General features: G+C 39.5%; 1 long non-coding RNA gene across 4 annotated transcripts; it reads right to left on the minus strand.

The window, feature by feature from the left end:
* Positions 1 to 8: 8 nt before the first annotated feature.
* Positions 9 to 23,777, minus strand: LOC147996570 (uncharacterized). 4 transcript variants are annotated; one of them, XR_015678336.1, is made up of 6 exons: positions 23,494 to 23,777; positions 21,552 to 21,682; positions 16,866 to 16,988; positions 10,064 to 10,127; positions 6,173 to 6,323; positions 19 to 245 (listed from the first exon to the last, which is right to left on the minus strand). It is a non-coding gene; the product is annotated as an uncharacterized LOC147996570 (long non-coding RNA). The 4 variants fall into 4 exon arrangements; XR_015678330.1 differs by lacking the exons at positions 10,064 to 10,127; positions 16,866 to 16,988 and having other exon boundaries at positions 13 to 245; positions 6,177 to 6,323; positions 23,494 to 23,761; XR_015678331.1 differs by lacking the exons at positions 10,064 to 10,127; positions 16,866 to 16,988 and having other exon boundaries at positions 23,494 to 23,766.
* Positions 23,778 to 25,171: the final 1,394 nt, after the last annotated feature.

A 25,171-nucleotide genomic window follows, 5' to 3' on the forward strand; every position in this document is an offset into this window, starting at 1 on the left:
GATCACTTTGACTGGAAGTTCCCAGATTCTAAAGGAGTTTTAACTCAAGTGGCCACATGTATCATAAAGTGGCCACAGAATTGACTTCAATGATCAAGGCTAACAGTGCCAGGAGCAGTGTGGGTATCTTCAGGTGCCTCATCTTCAAGGAGCTGTGTCAAAATTCCAGAAAGGCAGAGACAAACGTGAATGTCTCCAGGACTTGATCAGGCTTCATGGCATGTTGATGGGAGAAAAGGATGAACCTGTTAGAGTAAGTGTTAATACAATTAAGTTACTGGAGGTAGAGGAGGCTGCAGGGGAACATCAAACTGGAGAGGGGATAAACCGGAAAAGCACTACAGATCCCTCCCATTCTTGCACGTCCTCAAAGACAGCTCTAGCTTCTCATCTCCAAAATGTGATAACATTTTTCTAGTCTCTTCTTCCCAAATACACACATGTAAACACAAGAATCACGATGTTCTTGACGGCCACAAGCTGCCGTGGGACCTCATTCTATTTCCTCCTAATGAATTTTCTCTTCAGGGCATATGATATGACACCAGTTAAATACAGCCGGATGTTGCAGGCCATGACTCATGCAGTTTCTTCTGTCATTACTTTTGAGTAGAGCCTCAGAAATGATCTTAAAGGAGCCTCGGCAATGTAGCTCAGGGGCTTGCCCACCTGCATGAAGCCCAGGTTTGACTCACAGCATCCCATGGATGTTGAGTCAGATGTCAGCTTGGACCATGTGAGACCCTATACCAACAAGTGACCAAACATCAACCAACCAAACAGAAAACAGTATTGTAAGTAATTAGAAACTCGTTTCTCTGGAAGGTCATATTCTGCAAAGTCTGACTTACCATCCCCTGTCCTGTGTATGCCCTGGAGTTGAGCATCCTCCTCAACCTGGCTCTTTTGTTGCTATTTTCTTGCTGGCTTCATTGTCTTTTCTCAATATAAAATAAATTTTTATGGACTGAGAAATTTAGTTCTTCTGGAAAAGAATTTCTTCCCAAGGTACAATTACTTTGTATATTGATTTAAGACATCTTTAAAAGTTTAGCCTTGCATTTTCTATACAATGATGTCTTGGAATTACTTCTTTATTATAATGCTTATTTTTCTGGAATAAGGTTTTAGGCCTCATTTAATATTTCAGAATCACATGTGAGAAGCATAACCTTGTTGTCCACTTGGGCTATTTTAATATATTTATCATGTATTTGGTGCTATGAGCTTTACCTTTTGAGTCGATCATTTATACAGCTAAAGAGCAATCTTCCTTGGAAGATTCTGGCCTCTGGCTAACGTGCACAGTGTTCTTCTCAGTGTTTTTTTTCCCAAAGTAAATACGTGTGCCAGGCAAGAGCGTGTGCATCTGAATAGGTGCATGTGTGTGAGAGAGTGTACAGGGAATAACAGGTATTCAAAACCAAGTATCTTAGTTATATTAAGCCAGTGATACCCTATATTTTATGTGTGCTTAAGATTTCTGTGACTCGCAGGCTTACAATGTTATAATTCATGTTTCAGCTATTCCAATAAAGCCCAGATGAGCTCGCAGTGCTAACCACACCCTCCTCCTGACCCCCAACCCTGTGTTCTCACTTCAGGTATTACTTACACAATTTTAGTCCACGTACATCTTTCCAATTTTATGACCTTTAACCAATTGATAGTAAAGTCTTCCCAGCCAGCCTTTGCTTGCCATTATGCACCACGTTTTTATTGACTTGGCTGCTCCATCTCTTGCTTTGACTCCTGAGGCTGGGGCGAATGATAGCCCTGATTCCTATGGCTCTGTCCATCCTCTGTCCTGTGCTGAGCAGTCTGATGAGGAATGGAGAAGCATTGCTCACACATGCCTGCCATGGTGTTCTGGGTCACAAGCGTTTCCTCATTGTCTTCTGGGAGGAAATGGGTGTGGGGAGTCCAACCTCAGCTTAGTGTGTTCTCATCTGAAATGACCTTGACATTGCTTCCTGTTCTCAAAGATAATTTGTAAGATGAAGTGGTGCCCTCTTGGTCAAGACTTTCTTCCCCTGGTATGTATTACATAATTACCAGCGATTTCGCTTTTTTGGGGGGGGTGAGGAAGGTGGCCTCAAACTCTCAAACTCCCAATTTAGCCAAGGATGACCATGATCCTCCTGTCTCTATCCCCTGAGTGCTAGACTGACAAGTCCAACAGTTGAAAAGACCTAACCCCTTTCCATCTATCAGTGTGCTTCTATGTTCCTGCTCTTGGGACTCACACCCACGGCATAAGCAAGGCAGAAGCTATGTTGCCAGCTTCTGGGTGTGTATTGACGGTTACCAGCATGTCTTTTGATCCTCTCCTTAAGACTTGCTTCTTAAATAATTCCCCCCTTTCTGCCATTTCACTGGATTCCAGCAGTTTCCACTCTACTGCCAGACACCTTGATATCATTGTCTACCATCCCATCATATCACTCTGGATATTCCATTTATGATCATTTCAAATTGTCATGGTGAAATGTTTGGCAAATTTTATCCTATCTGGCATTATTTTTCCTGGAGATGTTTCTCTGAAATTGATTTTCTTTCCTATGATTTTGTGTTTGTTTAGGTTTTGTACTGTTGAAAAGAGTTAAATAAGTGTCCTAGAATTGCTATTAAAAAGCACTTAGTAGGGGCTGGAGAGATGGCTCAGCCGTTAAAGGCTAGGCTCACAACCAAAAAAGCACTTAGTAGATAGTTTATGTATTTATGTTTACATTTCTGTAAAAAACAAAACAAAACAAAACAAAACAAACAAGAAAAAAATAAGCCCTTGCTTTCCGTGAAGCCTACATGGACCTCCACTCTCTGCGTTGATTGCTTCTAGTTTCTGGCGACTCCCTGGTGATTTCCAAGGCACAACTTAGAGTCTTCCTCTGCAGGTAGGTTAGTTCAGCCTCTCTGGCAGTCTCCTTTCAGGCCTCTGACTTCTCAGCAGGTCACAGGTAGCACTGGATTGTCACTTTCTCATATGCACACAAAAACCAATCCTGAAAACTTACCCCTCAGGACTCTGCTTCTGAATGAACTCAGCATTTTGAAATACTATGGGTGACACTCCTTTATATAATGGGTGGGTCACACATATAGCCACATCGGGGCTATACTATTGCTTGGTTTTCATCATTCAAATTCAATTGTTCCCTTGGAAACAGAATACTTGCAAATGAGAATGCAAGATATGAAGTTCCCAGGGCTTGAAGCAAGGACATACACACTGACAGAAAGAATGGAAGGACCTTTGCACTTTAGAATACAATAATTTCATTACACAAAAGAAATAGAGACTGATACAGGAACTATCTGCTGCAGGGATGCTCGATGCTTGGCAGTGAAGAGCTTTTTTGTGTCAAATGCTCACAGGCGCCTGTATCATGGTAGCTTAGGCCCTTTGGACACAAGACTACTATGTAGTCTTTTTAGTTACTATAGTAACAATGGGGTATTCACCATCTTTCAGACAAGAATGTAATGATGTCACAGTACTGAGTGATGACTTCGTCAATAAATTGTACTTTTAAAACAGAGCCAAAAACGTATGGTTCCAGATGTAAATGAAACCCAAATTTATACCTAGCACACACAACATGTGGCAACCACTGGTCCAGGTAAAGCAGGGTACATTTCATCAGATTTTGAAAACATGTAACAGTTGTATAGTTCCCATTGGTATGCGCACAGCAAGGCTTGGTTTACTGGGATGTGGACTGTATAAGCACACATCTTAAGTCATTTCTGCAGTCAGAAGACAGTAGCGTAGAATGTGTGGTCAACTCTATCTTGGTTTACTTTAGGTTGACAGTTTCCTTTGCTGCCACCCAGGCTTACAAATAAGATTGTGTGCATAAAATAAACACTCTGTTTTACAAACAGATTAATTCAACTGTTCTTCATTTTAAAAATCTCACTGTAAATATAGTCACACACTTCTGGTTCAAAACATGTAGTGTTTTATGCAATTTGGGTAATTTTCTCCAGTACTTACATCTTCTGTGATGTTTTCCCTAATCCCTGATGGAGGACAGGCCTGTTCTGTTTCTATGGTGATGCCCCCAGAGATGACAGTCTGGAGTTTTCTGGGAAGATTTCTCTGTTCACACCAGAGCTGCAGAGGAGGGAAATGACTATCCTAAAACCCCATTATCCTTTAGCCAAAAGGATAATGAATATCCAACATTCATCCTGTGTTGCCAACTGATGAACCTACATCTCCTAATTAGCCACCCACAGTTACCAGGTATGATTCAGGCAGTTCTCTTGTATTCTAGTTATTGTGCTCCATCCTCACTGTTTTCTCAGACCTGACAAATCAGGTCACAGACCAAATGCCACAACAGTTTGGGGCTGGTTAATATTGTTAAAGAACCTTTGATTCCATTCAATGAACTGGTCCTAAGTGTTTCTATCCATTTTTAACTGTATTAAAAGCTTCTAATCTACAATTTGCAGCCAAATGGAATCATACAGTAAAAAAAATCTCCAAGCACAAGACTCTCAAATCCCCTTAATAAAATATTTAAGGCAATGGGGCACACATGTCATGTCCAAGGTGAAAATTTAGTGGGACTGGCATGTGTTTCCTGCAGCTATAGGTCTGAATTTAGTCCCATTGTTCATTCTTCAAGGAGAAGAATGGTCTAACAATGCTTCCCAAGTTTGGCACAAAATAACCCCAGTGACTTAGATGCGGTTAATGTGACTTCTCAACATTCTTCAATCGGGATTTATACCACAATTTTCTTCTCATGCTCTGGGACACGGAAGTTAAGTAAATGAAATGGAAAAAAATGTGACAACTTCCTTGAGAACTGTTACAAAAAGGAAGGGAAAAGCAAGAAGTAGTTGATGTGCCCATTGCATTCTGCTTTTGCCCTATCAGAGTTATTCTAGTCTGTGTGCTTGGGCCAAGTTCAGACCCATGGTCCAGTGCTAGTCCCTTACCCTCAGCCATTTTATGAGCTGGTTACTACGCACTGCCCAGATTCCCATGTCTGCTCCCAGGCAAGCTTCTTGGGAGCCACTGCCTTTACTGTCTGTACTTCTCAGTGTTCCCGAGGTCACTGCAGCCTCTCCTCAGGGGCATGTCTCTTCAGGTAAATCACTAACACCTTTGTAAGCGTTCAGACCAGTATGTGCATTTAAGATTTTACTGTCCTAGATCTCTCTGTTATGACTCTCGCAACAGATCTGTAGCTCCCCTTTGTAACCTGCCTTTCTCGAATGTTCACTCCTTTGCTTTGAGTCTTTTTTACATCATAATTATCCCTATAGAAGTCTAAAGTTACTGAATTGGCTCGGAACCAGCTTCCAGATTCAAATCCTTCAGGTTCGGCTTTCTCACTTTCTCTACCAGCCTTCTCTCCCTTGTCAACATTAACTAACCAGAGGAGACCACAGTCAGTGTTCTAGACTTAGTGAATTTGCGGTCTTCGCTTGAATGTTTTCTAAAACAGCCTTTTCTATGCTCTCACGTTTCAGTTTGACAATTACTTCTTGCAGGATGTATCAGACTTGTGGTTTTTTTTGTTTCATTTTGTTTTGCTTTTTTTTTTTTTTTTTGTGGTTCTGAATGTATTTACGGGATAATCCGTGAGGTTTGATCAGTTTTCTGTGGGTGCTTGTTTCTCTTTGGCGTGATTTGGTTTAATGTCAAATGATATGAACAGTCATCTCATGAGGATATGCTGCTCCTCACTTCTTCAACTCTCTGTCTATGCAAGGTCAATGGGTCCTCTTATGCTGAAAATGAGAATACCCTCCCCCATCAGACTAAATGTGGAAATTGCTATCTCAAGCATATGAAAATGTCTCTTATTATATGAGATAGATTACAGAAAAGGACTTCATTGTACCTTATTTTTCATTTTTCTTGAAGGATTAAGTTCTCTTTTATAAACACAGCTGTGATGATTTAAATATGCTACTCAATTTATATTTAACAATTAATTTTAAATTATATCAGCAATTTATAACAATAGGAACGATGCCATGTCACAATGGTCACTGTGTGAGAACTGTAAGGTGTGTTGAGCGTTTGAATAAACTGGTCACCATGAGTGTTTCATTGAGGATAAGAGGTGACATGTAGTGCTACTCATGTACAAATTGGTGTGGAATAATGAAAATAAAAAGTATTTGACAAAAACCAGAAGAGAAATACTTGCTTATGCTGGAACCCAGTCCAATTGTGGACAGAAGCAACACCTTCAGTATAGCAAAGTTGTGCACTTGGACGCTGCAGCTTCTGCGGGGCGAATTCTCTCTTCCTCCATATTGCCGCCTTCCTCAGACTCTCACAGGATGGGACATGCCTGTCAAAGTGGTGATGGTAAGTCTTCTGTCCCCGGTTAACGAGCTCACATATTAACACCTCAAAGACGATGAGACCTAGGATTTTATCAGCTGGAAAGCCAACACTTGAAATCAGCCTTCACTAGTTTCATCACAAGTCCTGTGTAAGTTAAATGGCAGAATTTTGAAGTGTTCTTATGACTTCACCTGGCCAACTATCTAGGCAGAACAGTGAGAACATTTCCCCAAATAACTGGAAATCTTTAAAGATATATTAGTTATTGATTCCTATCTTATTTTCACTGATGGATACTATACTGTTTTAATGGTTGACATTTATGGAGTCTTTTGTTTATAGTATAGCACATCACTTATTGTTGTGAGCATGCCCTGAGTATATTGAAGGAATTTCTCTGAGCCAGACCCAGTGGAAGAAGACTCTAATCCCAAGTATTCTTAGGAAGACTGTCAAGAAAAGATATGCACGGGGAAAGAACAAGGTAACAATGTAGCTTCAGGGTGAAGCACTTACTTAGCATACACAAGGCCCTGTGTTCAAACCCCATTCCCACAAAGTACAATAAGAAGAATTGCTTTATAAACTTGTTGCATAGAATATTTTATAAATGTCAGTCAGTTCAAAATAAATGACAAGGCTGTTTCAGTGTTTTTATTCCTACTGATGCTTCATAGTTTTTCTATCGATTACTGTTCTACTAATTTCTTACAGAAATCTAATGCATATGTCCATGTATAATTGAGATTTGCTCACTTTTCTTCATGGATACACCGGTTTCTAGATTAAGTACAACAGTTGGTTCTTCAGGCTCACATATTCCTATATGTTTTTAATTCTCCAACCACTCAGAGGTGTCCTACTTTGTCTCTGGCCATTCTGTTTTTCCTTGATACCTACTTTGGCTATAAAAGCCACTCGACAGATCTTCTTACTGTTCAAATAGAACATGTTTCTCACCCATTCCTTTTCAGCTGACCTTTACCTCCTCATGTCTAAGTTACATGTTTTCTCTGTCCTCTTATCTAGACATGAAGCATAGTTTTTCAATTTGAATACATGGTTTATTTTCCCTTTTACTTCGAATCAAATTCAGTTATATTGTGCTATGTAAAGTGTCAGAATTGTGTAGCTCTGTATAGTTAGTTGGCTTGGATGTTCGTATGTTTTGTCATTGTCATTCTGGTGGCTATTGTTAGTTGTCAGTGTGACAAAAAACTAGAATCACCTACATGTGGAAGATGTTCATCACACTGTTTCTCACTGACATGATGTGACTAACTATAGGGCGGTGACCACCCTGACATGAGGGACTGTCACCTGGTTCTGTGAACTGAAATAAACCCTCTTTGAAGATGCTTGTATAGGGGTATTTTATAAACAGCAGGAAAAGAAACAGAGACATTTGCACAATGTGTGTTCTTATATTGGCTATGCCTATAGTAGCACCATATGATGTAAACGACAATCGTTTAGGTTTTTTTAAATAGGCATATGAACTTGAATTGTAGAAAATATATACTTACTTATACATTTCCCTTATCTATCACTTTTCTTTTGTTTCTTTAAATGTGTGCCTCTGTTTGGATTCATCTTCCATCATTCTAAGGTAATTTATTTGGTACTGAGCTTTCCATGTCTTGTCTTGATGAAATGCTGTTTATGTCTGCATTATTTCCAAATGGCATTTTTGAGGAACATAGAACTTTGGGTTAGCTGCTATTTGCCTTATGTATTTAACACATTTAAAACACCCCTTGGATGTTTTTAGTCTTCATTCCTTCTGATAAGTCAGCCATTGTTTTTAACCACTTTTTCTTTGGTGTAATAAATCATCTGGATGTTTTCAACAACTCGCGACATATGGATTATTCTTGGCTCTGGTTTCAGCAGTCTGCCAAGTGCCTCATCGTTCTCTTTGCCTTTAATGCGAGTTGACTCCTGTGAAGTCTTTGGAACTCTGTGTTGTTCTTCATGAGAACTGAGCATTTTCACTGATCAGCTATTCAAACCTTTCTCTCATCTCTTTCACCTTCTTACCCTCCTCATAGCATTTTAGTCACACACAGTACTGTAAGGATTTCTCTATCAGACAGTGAGAACTCATACTTAGATTTTATCTCTTTACCAATTTAATTTACTCAGATTGACTAATTCTCACATAGATTTAAAGTAACATTTTAATTTTAGGTAATATCAACTTTAGCTTCTCAGGCTCCACTTGATTCTAACTTATCTGCTATGGTTTCCTATTTGTTTATTCATCGTGGTTATACTTCCTTAAGTCAGTCTCTCACCTGCTTCTTCAAACAGGTTAAGAATAGATAGCATTGAAGACTACATTTTTCTTGACTATGAATCTTATGCTTTTTTCTTATGTTTGCTCAAAGTTTATTATATGCTGAGTATTGCATATGAAACAGATTTTGAATTATGATATACACCTATAAATATGATGGTTTTTTAGCATAACAGTTATCTATGTCTAGAACCATCGTCTGAATTCTAAAGCTCCTACTGTAGGCAGGGGTTGAAAGTTTGGCTTCCTTCCCCTGGCTTTTTAGCTATAACCTTCAGCCAATCTCCTCTATCCCTCCCCTGTGTACATGTCATTCAAGGTTCGGCCAAGGACCTGAGTAGAATTTACGCAGTTTGAGGAATGTTTGCCCATAGAGTTTCTACCTACTGTACTTACAAATTACATTCTTGAGCTTTTCTCATCAGTAACACTCTAGCCTCTGCTTGAGTTTCAGCCTCCCATATATTATGCACTATGTACGCCCACAAGTAAAAGGATCCCTCAATCCAAACCCACCCACTACTGTTTCAGAAACTGATTCCTCTTCAATATTTAATCACTCTTGATCTTTTTCTCTGGTGCTTTCATATATTGGAAGGAAAACCACTAATAGCTTTTAAGGGGGAGTGGTCTTTAGAACAGTAATTGATATTTCTCTGACTTACTTGCTAAAATGAATTACATTTGAAACAATTATTTAACTATGGGAAACAGTAGTGTCATATTTAGAGAGGAACCATGTGCTAGATAAGAAAGTGCTATTCTCCGGCCACATTTTTCATTTTAGCATGTACACATGCATGCACGCACATATGTGCATGTTGGCATGTGTGTGGGTACATGTGCAGGCTGATGTTTGGAATAATCAGTTGCTCTTCCAACTTACTCACTGAAGGAGTGCCTCTCAACCAGGTCCAGGGTTCACTGATCTGATGTGTACCTTAGCACAACTTACTCTGAGGATCCCCTCGCTGCCCCAGGTGGGATGCCTCTGTCACCTGGTATTTATGTGTGTTCTGAGGATCTAATTTTTTTGTCCTCATACTTGAGAGATAACACTTCAACCACAGAGAAATCACCAGCATTTGGAAGTGTATATATGTATATCACAAAAAATATTTTAGGTTATAGTTATATAAAACTATTGGCAATTAATCAAAGGTTAAAATTTTGTCTTTAGCATGTGCTTGGAATCATAGTAAATTCTTAAAGTACTTCACATTATTCTTTCAGCTCTTCAGTATGGTAAATACTAATATCATCTGTATTGAGGAGGTTAAGAAAACAGGTTAAGGGGAAGAGAGTTGAACACCCAGAAGTGTAGACATCCTGAGACTGCAGGACAGACTACCACTTCTACAAACCTCTTCCCACATCCCTGGTCCAAGGGGAAACTGCACAGTGCCTCTGGAAACAGGAATATAGGAACAGTCAGCTGCTGGTACCTGCGATTCTGGTCTGTGTCCAGGATTGAACTGATCCTGCCAGACTGCTCCATGCATCCAAATCCTGTGAGGGAGAGAACTGGACCCTCAGAAGTGTGGACACTCCTGAGAAGTCAGAGGAGACAACCCTCTGCCCACAGTCCAGAACCAAGAGGGAATTGCCTAGTGCCAACTGTGCCCCCTGGGTACAAGGATCTAGGAGCAATCAGGCAAGACCCTTCTGATTCCTGACTGCACCTAGAGCTGGAAGACAGTCTCCAGGAGCTCTTACACACCTGAAATGAGAGCACCTGTTCTCAGAAAAGGCTAAAAGAAAACAGGAAAACAGTTCTTCAGGAGTGCTGACACAGAGGCCTACAGGAGGGTCAAGTCACTCACAAAAACAGCAAGACAAGAAAACGCCAGAGACAACCCAATGGCTATAGGTAAGTGCAGGAACCTAAGCAACAGAAACCAAGACTACTTGGCATCATTAGAGCCCAGTTCTCCCACCAAAGGAAATACTGGATATCCAAACACACTGGAAAAGCAAGATTTAGATTTAAAATCACATTTTATGAAAATGATGGAGGACTTTAAGAAGAACATAAAGAAGTCCCTTAAAAATGCAGAAAAACACAAGTAAACAAGTAGAAACCCTTAAAAACAAACACAAAAATCCCAGAAAGAATTACAGGAAAACACAATCAAACAGGTGAAGGAATTGAAAAACCCGTTCAGGATTTAAAAATGGAAATAGAAACAATCAAGAAAGCACAAAGGAAGACAACCCTGGATATAGAAAACCTAATGAAGAGACAAGGAATCATAGAAACAAATATCACAAACAGAATACCAGAGATAGAAAAGAGAATCTCAGGAGCAGAAGATACCATAGAAAACATCAACACAACTCAAAGATAATATAAAACGCAAAAAGATCCTAGCTCGAAACATCCAGCAAATCCGGGACACAATGAGAAGATCAAACCTAAGGATAATAGGTAAAGAAGAAAGTGAAGACTCCTGACTTAAAGGGCCAGTAAATATATTCAACAACTTTATAGAAGAAAACTTTCCTAACCTAAAGAAAGAGATGTCCATAAACATACAAGAAGCCTACAGAACTCCAAATAGATTAAACCAGAAGAGAAATTCCTCCCGTCATATAATAGTTAAACACCAAATGCACAAAACAAAGAAAGAATATTAAAAGCAGTAAGGGGAAAAGGTCAAGTGACATATAAAGGCAGACCTATAAGAATTACACCAGACTTCTTACCAGAATATGAAAGCCAGAAGATCCTGGACAGATGTCATACAGACCCTAAGAGAACACAAATGCCAACCCAAGTTACTGTATCCAGCAAAACTCTCAATAAACATAGATGGAAAACCAGGATGTTCCATGACAAAACCAAATTTACACAATATCTTTCTACAAATCCAGCACTACAAAGGATAATAGAAGGAAAACTCCAACACAAAGAGAGAAACTACACTGGACAGAAAGCAAGGATATAATCTCCTTGCAATGAAACCAAAAGAGAGACATACAAACATAATTACACCTCTTACAACAAAAATAACAGGAAGCAACAATCACTATTCCTTAATATCTCTCAACATCAGTGGACTCAATTCCCCAATAAAATTACATGGACTAACAGACTGGCTATGTAAAGATGACCCAGCATTTTGCTGCATGTAGGAAACACACCTCAGAGACAAAGACAGACACTACCTCAGAGTAAATGGCTAGAAAACAACTTTCCAAGCAAATGGCCTGGAGAAACAAGTTGGAGGTGCCATTCTAATATCGAAAAAAATTGACTTTCAAGCAAAAGTCATTAAAAAAGACTTCATATTCATCAAAGGAAAAATATACCAAGATGAACTCTCAATTCTAAATATCTATGCTCCAAATGCAAGGGCACCTACATTCATAAAAGAAACCTTACTAAAGCTCAGAGCACACATTGCAATAGTAGAAGATTACATGATAATAGTAGAAGATTTCAACACCCCACATTCATCAATGGACAAATCATGGAAACAGAAATTAAACAGAAACATAGAGAAACTAACAGAAGTTATGAACTAAATGGACTTAACAGATATTTATAGAATATTCCATCCTAAAACTAAAGGATATACCTTCTTCTCAGCACCTCATGGTACCTTTTCCAAAATTGACGATATAAGCAGTCACAGAACAGACCTTAACAGATACAGGAAGATAGAAATAATCAAATGCATCCTATCAGATTACCACGGACAAAGTTTGGTCTTCTATAACAACAATAACGACAGAAAGCCCACATATACATGGAAGTTGAGTTGAACAAAGCTCTACTCAATGACAAAATGGTCAAGGAAGAAATAAAGAAATTAAAGACTTCTTAGAATTTAATAAGAATGAAGAGACAACATTCCCAAACATATGGGACACAATGAAAGTGGTACTAAGAGGAAAACTCATAGCTCTGAGAGCCTTCAAAAAGAAATAGGAGAGAGCATATGTCAGCAGCTTAACAGCACATCTAAAAGCTCTAGAACAAAAAGAAATAAATAAACCCAAGAGGAGTAGAGGGCAGGAAATAATCAAACTCAGGGCTGAAATCAACAAAGTAGAAACAAAAAGGACTATACAAAGAATCAACAAAACCATGATTCTTTGAGAAAATCAACAATATAGATAAACCCTTAGCTAGACTAACCAGAGGTCACAGAGAATATATCCAAGTTAAATCAGAAATGAAAAGGGAGACATAATAACAAAATTTGAGGAAATTCAAAAAATCACCAGATCCTACTACAAAAGCCTATATTCAACAAAATTGGAAAATCTGGAGGAAATGGTCAATTTTCTAGATAGATACCAGGTACCAAAGTTAAATCAGAAACAAATAAATCATCTAAACAACCCCATAACTCCTAAAGAAATAGAAGCAGTTATTAAAAGTCTCCCAACCAAAAAGAGCCCAGGACCAGATGGGTTCAGTGCAGAATTCTATCAGACCTTCATAGAAGACCTCATACCAATACCATCCAAACTATTCCACAAAATTGAAACAGGTGGAGCACTACCCAATTCCTTCTATGAAGCCATAATTATGCTTATACCAATACTACACAAAAACCCAACAAAGAAAGAGAACTTCACACCAATTTCTCTTACGAATATTGACACAAAAATACTCAACAAAATTTTTGCAAACCGAATCAAAAAACACATCAAAACAATCATCCATCATGATCAACTAGGCTTCATTCCAGGGATGCAGGTATGGTTTAATATACGGAAATGCATCAACGTAATCCACTATATAAACAAACTCAAAGATAAGAACCACATGAACATTTCATTAGATGCTGAGAAAGCATTTGACAAAATTCAACACTCCTTCATGATAAAAGTCCTGGAAAGATCAGGTCCATATCTAAACATAATGAAAGCAATGTACAGCAAACCAGTAGATAACATAACAAAATGGAGAGAAATTTGAAGCAAATCCCACTAAAATCAGGGACTAGACAGGCTGCCTACTCTCTTCCTACTTATTCAATATATTTCTCGAAGTCCTAGCCAGAGGAATCAGACAATGAAATGAGGTGAGAGGGATACAAATTGGAAGGGAAGAAATCAAAATATCACTATTTGCAGATGATATGATAGTGTACTTAAGTGACCCCAAAAGTTCTACCAGAAAACTACTTAACTGGATAAACAGCTTCAGCAAAGTGTCAGGGTATAAAATTAACTCAAATCAGTAGCCTTCCTCTATTCAAAGGATAAACAGGCTGAGAAAAAATGTAGGGAAATGATATCCTTCACAATAGTCCCAAATAATAGAAAATGTCTTGGTGTGACTTTAACCAAGCAAGTGAAAGATTTATATGACAAGAACTTCAAGTTTCTGAAGAAAGAAATTGAGGAAGATCTCAGAAGATGGACAGATCTCCCATGCTCATAGATTGGCAGGATTAATATAGTAAAATGGCCATTTTGCCAAAAGCGATCTACAGATTCAGTGCAATCCCCATCAAAATTCCTACTTAATTAGTTATCGAGATAGAAAGAGCAATTTGCAAATTCATTTGGAATAATAAAACCTAGGATAGTGAAAACTATACTCAACAATAAAAGAGCTTCTGGGGGAATCACCATCCCTGACTTCAAGCAGTATAATAGAGCAACGGTCATAAAAACTGCATGATATTGGTACAGAGACAGGCAGGTAGATCAGTGGAACAGAACTGAAGACCCAAAAATGAACCCACACACCTATGGTCACTTGACCTAGGACAAAGGAGCTAAAACCATCCGATGGAAGAAAGATAGCATTTTCAACAAATGGTGCTGGTTCAACATACAGAAGAATGCAAATCGGTCCATTCTTATCACCATGTACAAAACTAACGTCCAAGTGTATAGAGGACCTCTACCAGATATATTCAAACTAGTAGAAGAAAAAGTGGGGAAGAGTCTTGATCACCTGGGCACTGGGTAAATTTTCCTGAACAAAACACAAATGGCTTATACTTTAAGATCAAGAATTAACAAATGGAACCTCATAAAACTGCAAAGCTTCTTTCTGTAAGGCAAAAGAAACTGTCATTAAGACAAAACAGCAACCAACAGATTAGGAAAAGATCTTTACCAATCCTACATCTGATAGAGGGCTAATATCCAAAATATATGAATAATTCAAGAAGTTAGACTCCAGAGAGCCAAATAACTCTATTAAAAAATGGGGTACAGAGCTAAACAAAACATTCTCAGCTGAGGAATATCTAATGGCTGAAAAGCCCGTAAAGAAATGTTCAACATCCTTTGTCATCAGGGAAATGCAAATCAAAACAACCCTGAGATTCCACCCCACGGCAGTCAGAATGGCTAAGATCAAAAACTCAGGTGACAGCAGATGCTGGCGAGGATGTGGAGAAAGAAGAGCACTCCTCCATTGTTGTTGGGATTGCAGACTGGTACAACCACCTTGGAAATCAGTCTGGAGGTTCCTTAGAAAATTGGACATTCTACTGCCTGAGGACCCAGCTATACCTCTCCTGGGCATATACCCAAAAGCTGCTCCAACATGCAACAATATGGTTCACTATGTTCATAGCAGCCTTATTTACAATAGCCAGAAGCTGGAAAGAACCTAGATGCCTTTCAACAGAGGAATGGATTCAAAACATATTGTATGTCTATTCAACTATCAGAAACAATGACTTCATGAAATTCACAGGCAAATGGAATGAACTAGAAAATATTATCCTGAGTGAGGTCACCTAATCACAAAAATACATGCTTGGTATGCACTCATTGATAAGTGGATATTAGCCAAAAAGCTCAAATTTCTCAAGATGCAATCCATAGACCACAGGAAGTTCAAGAAGAAGGATAACCAAAATGCAGATGCTCCCACTCCTTCTTAAAAGGGAAAAAATATCCATAGGAGGGGATATGGAAGCAAAGTTTAGACCAGCGACTCAAGGAATGGCCATTCAGAGCCTGCCCCATGTGTCCCATATGTATACAGCCACCAAAACTAGGTAAGATTGATGAAGCTAAAAAGTGCATGCTGAAAGGAACCAGATATAGATCGCTCCTGAGAGACACATCCAGAGCATGTCCAATACAGAGGTCAATGCTAGCAGCAAACCACAGAACTGAGAACAGGACCCCCTTTGGGGGAATTAGAGGAAGGATTGAAAGAACCGAAGGAGCTTGCAACCCCATAAGAACAACAATGCCAACCAATCAGAGCTTCCAGGGCCTAAACCACTACCGAAAGCCTATACATGGACTGACCTAGGGCTCCAACTGCATATGTAGCAGAGGATAGCCTTGTTAGGGCACCAGGGGAAGGGGAAGCCCTTGGTCCTGCTGAGGTTGGACACCCAGTGCAGGGGAATGCTGGGGGCGGTAAGGGGGGTGAATTGGGGGAACACCCGTATGGGGGAGGGGGTGGGGTTGGGGACCTATGGATAGGAAACCAGGAAAGGGAATACCATTTGAAATGTAAGTAAAGAAATATATCTAAGAAAAAAAGAAAAAAGAAAGAAAACAGGTTAAGTAAAGTGTTATGAATAGTTACTACATTTTTTGCAAGTAGTAAAATTGGATTTATAAATGAAGAACTTTTCTTCAAAATCAAATCTTTCTTAGCCCCATTCAGTGATTCCCAAGGGCCTCTGGAAGTATTTTGAGATTTTCAATCTGTCTGACAGGATGTGACTATACAATGAACAAAATGGTCAGATGAGATTTAAATCCCATGTGCGTTCTCTATGCCAGACAACCCACTCTGCTTATGGGCAGCATCTCACCTAAGAGACAACACGGACCTGTGAGGCTGATGTTATAGCAAGATTTTAGAGGCAAGATGATGATGATCCTGATGGGTTATAGAACAAGACCCACACCATACCTAGAGGAAGGTGGGTCTTGGGGCATAAAGACTTCAGGCTTCTATTTATTTTATACTGCACTTGAACCTACAGTCCTGCTTCATAGTTTCACTAGACTCTCCACTTCCTCTCTTATCTGCCTGTGACTCTCACTCTAGTTTAATTCGCAATCATAGGAATGAAGATGTGAGGGAGCAACTGTAGAGACCATATCCAGAAGTTATTCAAGGGCCCCAGTTGGGGGATGGGGCCACTCACCCTTCTCAAAATTTTAACCAAGAATTGCTCCTGTGTAAGGGAAATTCAGGGACAAAGAGTGGAGAAGAGACTGAAGGAAAGGCCATCCAGAGACTGCCCCACCTGGGGATCCAGCCCATATGCAACCACCAAACCCAGTCAGTATTACTGATGCCAAGAAGTGCTTGCTGACAGGAGCCTGATATTGATGTCTCCTGAGAGGCTCTGCCAGAGCCTTACTGATATAGATGAGGATGCTTGCAGCCAACCATTGGACTGAGCACTGGGAGTCCTGTGGAAGAGTTAGAGAAATGATGAAAAGGGCTTAAGGGCTTTGCAATCACATAGGAAGAACAACAATGTCAACCAACCACACCCCTCCCCCAGAGCTCCCAGGGACTAAATCACTAACCAAAGGCTACACATGGAGGGACCCATGGCTCCAGATGCATATGTCACAGAGAATGGCATTGTCTGGCATCAATAGAAGGAGAAACCCTTGGTCCTGTGAGGACTCATTTTCCCCAGTGTAGAGGAATGTCAGGGCATTGAGGGGGAGTGGCCGGATGGGGCATTTTCATAGGGGAAAAAAGGGGTTAGGGGAGAGGAGGTAACTGGGAAGTAGGTTGACATTTGAAATGTGAACACATAAAATATCAAATAAAAAAATAAATAAATAAAAGAGGAAGAAAAAAATGACAAAAAAAGAATGATGATCAAGGAAGTGAAACTCATTTTCCCTGAATCTCAAACCAAATTGAGACCTTACTTTAAAAATAAAATGAGGTCTTCATTCTAAGTATTGATAATTGCACGTAAGTGTAGCTGTCAGATGCCATCACAGGGACTTCTCTTTGCTAAAGACCATTACAGAGAACCCCTGGTCAAAAGGCTGAGGGCAGCTGAGGATAGAGTTCCCAGACCCAATGTACACCTTACAATACCAAGGCAATACAACCTCAAGTTCAGGGAACATTGAGGAAGAAGAGGCAGAAAGATATTAAGGAATCTGCTGTGACAATGTTTCCCTTGGACATGACAGAAGCTACACTCATGATACTCAAGAAATATGACTGCCTAAAGAACACGTGAACACTGACAACAGCAGTGGAAGGGGAAAATCCTACATGCCCTAACCCTAATTAAAGAACTGCAGGCAACTTAGAAATGCTGAGAAAGGAGAAAAGGAACAATTTCTTTAGACACACAAATTGACTTTCAAATACCAATTGGTTAATCCTGAAAACAGACACAGGTAACACTAAATAGACACAGGCAATTTTCTTTATGTATTTATGCATTTATACATATGTATAAAAATAACAAAGAAAATGAGGCCATCAAGGGAGGGGCACATAGAAGAGTTTGGAGGGAGATAGGGAATAAATGATGTAATTAGAGAAACAAAACTAGATATATTTTTTAAAGTGTTATCTATTATATTCTTTAAAATACCTCCTTTTCTAATTTTTTTTAAATTTTAAGGGATATTTAATTAATTTACATTTCAAACCCTTTTCCTGGTTTCTTCTCCAGAAAGCCCTTATCCCATCCTCCCTCCCCCTGCTTCTATGAGAGTGCTCACCCCACACACACACATACATACCACACAAACACTCCCTCCCACCTCCCAGCCCCGGCATTCCCCTACACTGGGGCATCAAGTCTTCTCAGGAGAAAGGGCCTCTCCTCCCATTGATGTCTGACAAGGCCATCCTCTGCTATAGTCTCTGCTCCATACTTTGTCTCTGTATTTCCTCCCTTGAGTATTTTGTTCCCTTCAAAAAGGACTGGAGTACCCATGCTTTGGTCATCCTTCTTCTTGAGCATCATGTGGTCTGTGAATTGTATCTTGGGTATTCCAAGCTTTTGGGCTAATATCTGCTTCTCAGTGAGTGCATACCATGTGTGTTCTTTTGTGACTGGGTTATCTCACTCAGGATGATGTTTTCTAATTCTATGCCTAAGAATTTCAAGAAGTCATTGTTTTTAATAGCTGAGTAGTACTCCATTGTGTAGATGTCCCACATTTTCTGTTCCATTCCTCTGTTGAAAGACATCTGTGTTCTTTCGAGCTTCTGGCTATTATAAATAAGGCTGCTATGAACATACTGGACAATGTGTCTTGTGTCTTTGTTATATGTTGGGGCGTCTTTTGGGTATATGCCCATGAGTGGTATAGCTGGGCCCTCAGGTAGTACTATACCCTATTTTCTGAGAAACCGCTAGACTGATTTCCAGAGTGGTTGTACCAGTCTGCAATCCCACCAACAACGAAGGAGTGTTCCCCTTTCTCCACATCCTTGCCAGCATCTGCTGTCACCTGAGTTTTTATCTTAGCCATTCTGACTGATGTGAGGTAGAATCTCAGGGTTGTTTTGATTTGCATTTCCCTGATGACTAAGGATGTTGAACATTTCTGTAGGTGCCTCTCAAACATTCAGTATTTGTAAGCTGAGAATTCTTCGTTTATTTCTCTACCCCATTTTTAATAGGGTTATTTGGCTCTCTGAAGTCTAACTTCTTCAGTTCTTCGTATATATTGGATATTAGCCCTCTGTTGGATGAAGAATTGGTAAAGCTCTATTCCTAATCTGTTAGTTGCTGTTTTATTGATCCATTCTTATCTTCTTGTACAAAGCTCAAATCCAAGTGGATCGAGGACCTCCACATAAAACTAGTAACACTGAAACTAATAGAAGAGAAAGTGGGGAAGAATCTCGAACACATGGGCACAGGGGAAAATTTCCTGAACAGAACACCAATGGCTTATGCTCTAAGATCAAGAATCAACAAATAGGACCTCATAAAATTACAAATCTTTTGTTTTGTTTTTTTTTACATCATGTTTGGTTTAACAGAAAATATTGAAGGTATTTTCATTTGCAGATGCCTTTTTTTTCCTCTGCAGCACAACTTTGGTTTGCTTTCTCTAAAAACATGAAGAAAGTCTCAGTGACTTCCAAGGACATGAATTATTTAATATTTTACATTAGTTCACCTCATTTACTGGAGTGTCCTTGGGACATATTCTTTACACAGGAAGGATGTCAGGGGAAACATTTTAAGATCTATGATAATGATAATAGTAACAACTGAGCAGAAATCTGAAGTCATTGTAAACAATTCTATGTTCTCAGATTGCATTTATGAGCAAGAAATATTCACAAAATGGTCATGAGGCTTTTAAGTTGGCAGAGTTTATTCAAAATGTCCAGATTACTTATTTTCATCCTGCCCTGCATAAACTGAGTAAATTCAATTACCTGATGCCTTGCTTTGAAGCACAGTAATTCAAGCCCTTGTTAATATACCCCTTCTGTTGTTTGATTATGTCATTCTTCAGGAGCAAAGTTATAAGAGCAAGTCTTGAAATGCATAAATTAACTTTCCTTGTATGCACAATGTCTTGTTAGGGAGCTTCACTTGAAATAGATTGGAGCTAATTGGGAACTTCCCACTTGTTTCTCATTTATCCTTCATTTCTGTTCCTTGTCCCCCGACCTCCAAGCAGTGCATTGCCATTCTCAGTAAAACCAGGAGAATTAACTTCCCCCCACCGTGTGCCCTGCTCATCACTGTATCAGGAATAGCGAATTGAAATTCTAGTCATGGGTTGGGTCTGTCATGGCACATGTTTTTCAAACCCTCTGCTATCTTAGAAAGCAATGGACCCTGACAGACCGCCCAGCCAGGGCACAGCTGTATTATTGTAGTTGAAGTCAACATGAAGATTAATAATCCTCCACAGCTAGCTGTCAAGTGTTCGACTGAACAAGAATACAGACTCCAGATTGTACAATCTGGCACAATGTTCTAAGCACTAAGACGAGAAGTCCTGTATTCACTCCTTTTGAGGATGAGAATGCTTAGAGAAATTATGAATTACACCTGCAAGAGTCTTTCTAAGTGGGGGATATTCCCCTGGATGCAGTAGCATCTTGTCAGGTCAGAATGAAGTTATCCATTAGCATCCACAAGGGACCACTGCATATTTACCAGAAAGAGGTGAATAGTGCTAGTCATACATACTCGGTAAGAAAGACAACATATAAAATCTACACGGTTCTCTTTCATTGAGTATTCTCTGGTTTTTCCATATGCTGCTAACTCTATCGTTTCCAATCACCATCATCATCATCTTCATCATCACTATCATCATCATCAATATATATGTGTGTCTGTATACAAATATGTGTCAATATATGACATCATGTATGCATGTGTACATATATGTGACATTGTGTGTGTATATGTGTGTGTGACAGAGAGAGAGAGAGAGAGAGAGAGAGAGAGAGAGAGAGAGAGAGAGAGAGAGAGGAGAGAAGAGGTTAATTAGGAATGGTCTAGGCTTTTGAAACCTAATATGACAAGAAGAAACAAATACTCAGTTTGACATAAAAGGTAAAGAAAAAGAAAAACTACATCTCTATTCATATATTTTTTGAACTACCGAGGCATCCATGGAAAACTCCCAAACATCAGGTTATGAATCCATCCTGACAAGCTTTCCACCTGCCTGCAAGTAGCTAAGATAGGCAAGGGAGCAGCGTTTTGATGACATTCATTAGAATGGTGATAGTGTTGCTGGATCAATTGACTATAAACTCATGAACTTTTGTGGCATCCAAACTGAGACTGTTGGATCACAAATAGCACTGACATCACTAAGGGCTCAGAATACCAGCAAACTACTTGACAAACTGCAAGGTGCCAAAGGATTTCAAGTGAGAGGCCGTCGTTATGGAGGCAGTAAAACAGGATTCTCTGGAGATCTGCTTCTTAAGATCCTAAGAAAAGTGTTTTGGGAGAGAAGAGATGAGGAAAAGTTTTAGGCAGTAACAGTGAAAGCTACCTGAATCAGAAAGTCTTTGAGCTGGAGGGATGACAACTCCCAGAGGGCAGGATCCTAAAGGAAATATGCGAGAGACGCTTGCTGTAGTCACAGTTCTCTTACCGTTGAGCTTCAAGAGATAATTCAAACACCTAGAAAAGAAAGGTTTAAGGTCTAGGTATCATAGTGACTAGAAGTTTAATAAAGCACCTGTTAATTCCTTTTGCTTCAGGAGTTTTTGCTGCAAATACATCTCCAGTCCTCAGTGCCTTAAAGGTAAAATCAAATTTCTTGATAGAACGCAAAACTTATACCCTGCTATTTTTCAAGTATTTTCTTTTAAAATTTCTATTTCCATACCATGGTTGAAATGTGCCATTTGTACACTTCGTACAGTCCTGAATCTGCACAGTGGCTGTTTCCCAACCATAGTGTCTCCTCCAGAGCGCTGCCAAGGCACATTGTAACACCTTTCTGCAAATGCACCTCGCTGTACAACAGGCACTGTTTCCACTGTGCTGGTTAGGAATGCTGCTCTGTACACCATGTGCTATACCTGATGCCACATGGATGTCCACTTAATTTCCCTAGACACACAGATGAATGGTTGGATGAGTAGAATAATATGCCCAAATGTATCACCACTCTGGAAAATAGTAGACATTTTAGGAGTAGTGTAGGGTCAGGGAGAGTGAGAAAGAAAAGGAGGTTGGCTTTCCTGGAAAGAAAAACAATAGCAAAGAAAAAATGTATTAGAACATACTTTATACAAATCAAATTATTTTCAGAAAATCTGTAATCTTTCTGTGTAGCAGGTAGCAGACATTTTGGACATGATCACTTAGATTCCAGCTTTACATATAATTTAAGATTTGGACCTTATACCCTGTAAAAGATAAACTGATATAAAACTGCTACTTAATACTGTTGGAACCAAACAGAAAGTTTAATTATCAATATTAGAATATTAATCATCAACTAAAATGTTTGATCACATCTTAATTCAGATATTAACAAAGTCATAACTGCTAATATCCTATTGAGATATCAGATTTGATAAAACTGTTATGGTTGATCTGGATAGCAGAATCTTTAAAGACACTATCATTATTATTATTATTATTATTGGAATAAATTAATAATCAACAGAAACTGACATATATGTCTTATTTCTGAATATAAGTGGAGGTAATTTACATATAAAATACTTAGTAAGGACCACAAATGACAATTGAATCCTGTGTATTCTCCAATAAAGCAAAGGATCCATGTATAAAAAATGAAAAAGGCACAGGTGTAAGATCAGGTCACAAATACTAAGAGGAGGAGGTTCTCTAAACTACAGTTTTGGACAATACAGTGCTAACATCTATCACCTGACAGACAAAGAAAACCTTCCATCAGACAGAAATTCCAGGGCATGTTAGAAGGCACACAGGTCATGTGAGACTTGGCATTTCTTAGTCTAAACATAAAGGGCATAAAGTTAAGGTTTCAATCGGCACCTCTTGCCTTGCAGGTTCCACAGCCAGTATCCCATTAGCCTGCTTCAATTTCTGCTTTGCTTGTAGAATCACTCATCATTTGCATAAAACACAAATTTTGCTCCTTGCCTACCCAGAATTTCTATATGAATAACAAGTGCAGATGTCTTCATCCATGTTCAGTTATGTTGCTTCTATGGAAGTTTGTGAACCATAGGTTGCCAAGCATCTCTGGATTAATTTTTTTAATTTAATTTATTTATTTTACTTATTCACTTTACATCCTGCTCACTGGCCTCCTCTGGGTCACCCCTTCCCACAATCCTTCCCCCATCCCCTCACCCCTTTTTCTCTGAGCAGGTGGGGTTCCCCCTGAATATCCCCCTACCCTGACTCTTCAAGTGTCTGCTAGACTAAGCATTTCCTCTCCCACTGAGGCCAGACAAGGCAACCCAGCTAGTAGAACATATTCCACGTACAGAAAAAAGGCTTTTTAGACAGCCCCTGCTCCAGTTGTTCAGGACCCACATGAAGACCAAGCTGCACATCAACTACACATGTGCGGAGAGACCTAGGTCCAGTCCGTGTACACTCTTTGGTTGATGATTCAGATTCTGAGAGTCCCAAGGGTCCAGGTTATTTGACTTTGTTGGTCTTCATGTGGAGTTTCTATTCCCATAGGGACCATAATTCTTTCCCCTATTTTTCCATAAGAGTCCCCAAGCTCCAATCACTGTTTGGCTGTGGGTGTCTATGTCTGTCTGAGTCAGCTTCTGGGTGGAGCCCTCAGAGGACACCACGCTCCTCTCTGTAATCATAATAGAATATCATAATAGTGTTAAGGACTGGTGCTTGCCTATGGGGTGGGTCTCAGTTTGGGCCAGTTATTGGTTAACCATTTTCTCAGTCTCTGTTCCATCCCTAATCCCACCTTTTCTTGTAGACAGAATAAATTTGAGGCTGAAAATTTTGTAGATGTTTGGTGTCTCTGTTGCTCCACTGGGGTTCCTGTCTGGCTACAGGAGACGGCCTCTTCAGGTTCCATATCCCCAGTGTTGTGAGTCACAGCTAAGGTCACCCCATTGATTCTTGGGTGCCTTTCCTATCCCAGGTCTCTGTCATGTCCTGAGTTGTCTGCCACCTCCTCACCCCTGTCAGTTATAGATTTTCATGGCCATCTGGCCACCTCTCCAGTCCTCCAAACCTGATCCTGAACCCCTCCCATTTCCTTCCCCATTCCCCCTTCCCTCCCGGTCTCCTCCCTCCATCTGCCTTTTAGGGCTATTTTATTTGCCCTTGCTTGCTGAGCCTCCCTTCTTATTTAGCTTCATTGGGTCTGTGGAGAGTAACATGATACCTGTATTTTATGACTTAGATCTACCTTAAGTGAATACATACCATGCATGGCATTTTTGGACTGGGTTACATTACTTAGGATGATATTCTCAACTACCATTGTGGTTTGTTCCACATTTTCTTTATCCATTCTTTTTGAGTAATATCTAAGTTGTTTCTAGTTTCTAGCTATTATTAATAAAGCTGCTATGATCATAGTTATACAGGTGTCTTTGTGGGATGTTGGAACATCTTTTGAGTATATGCCCAGGAGTGGTATAGCTGGGTCTTGGGGTAGAACAATTTCCAGTTTTCTGAGAAAACACCAAATTGATTTCCAAAATGGTTGCGCAAGTTTACACTTCCACCAGCAATGGAAGAGTGTTCCCCTTGCTCCACATCTCACTTATTTCTTTACACAGAGCAAAATGGGTTGTTGTGTCTCATCCTGGTGTCTCAGTGACAAACCCATATTTTGTAAAAATAGACAGTAGGAACAAAGAATTCCCCAATAAGTCACAAGTATTACAAAGAAATGAAAAGTGATAAAGTTGTTGAAAAAGAGTAGCTGGTCATGTCGATGTTGACACTTGCCAGAGGGATTCTAGATGGACAGAGGGGAAAGCTAGGGAGGAAAGATGTCAGTATATGTGAGGAAATTACATGGGATTGGGAGGATCATGACACCCCAGAGGAAGCAATGTCAACAAAAAACATGATGTCTAAGGAAATCTGATAGTTTTTATATTAAGGAAAGAATAGAGAATTAAATGTGAAGAATTGTAATGTAATGTAATGTCCACAGTTAGAAATCTGAAGGTA

The sequence above is a fragment of the Rattus norvegicus genome, chromosome 2 (assembly GCF_021556685.1).
Source record: "Rattus norvegicus strain SHRSP/BbbUtx chromosome 2, alternate assembly SHRSP_T2T, whole genome shotgun sequence".
Classification (NCBI taxonomy): Eukaryota; Metazoa; Chordata; class Mammalia; order Rodentia; family Muridae; genus Rattus; species Rattus norvegicus.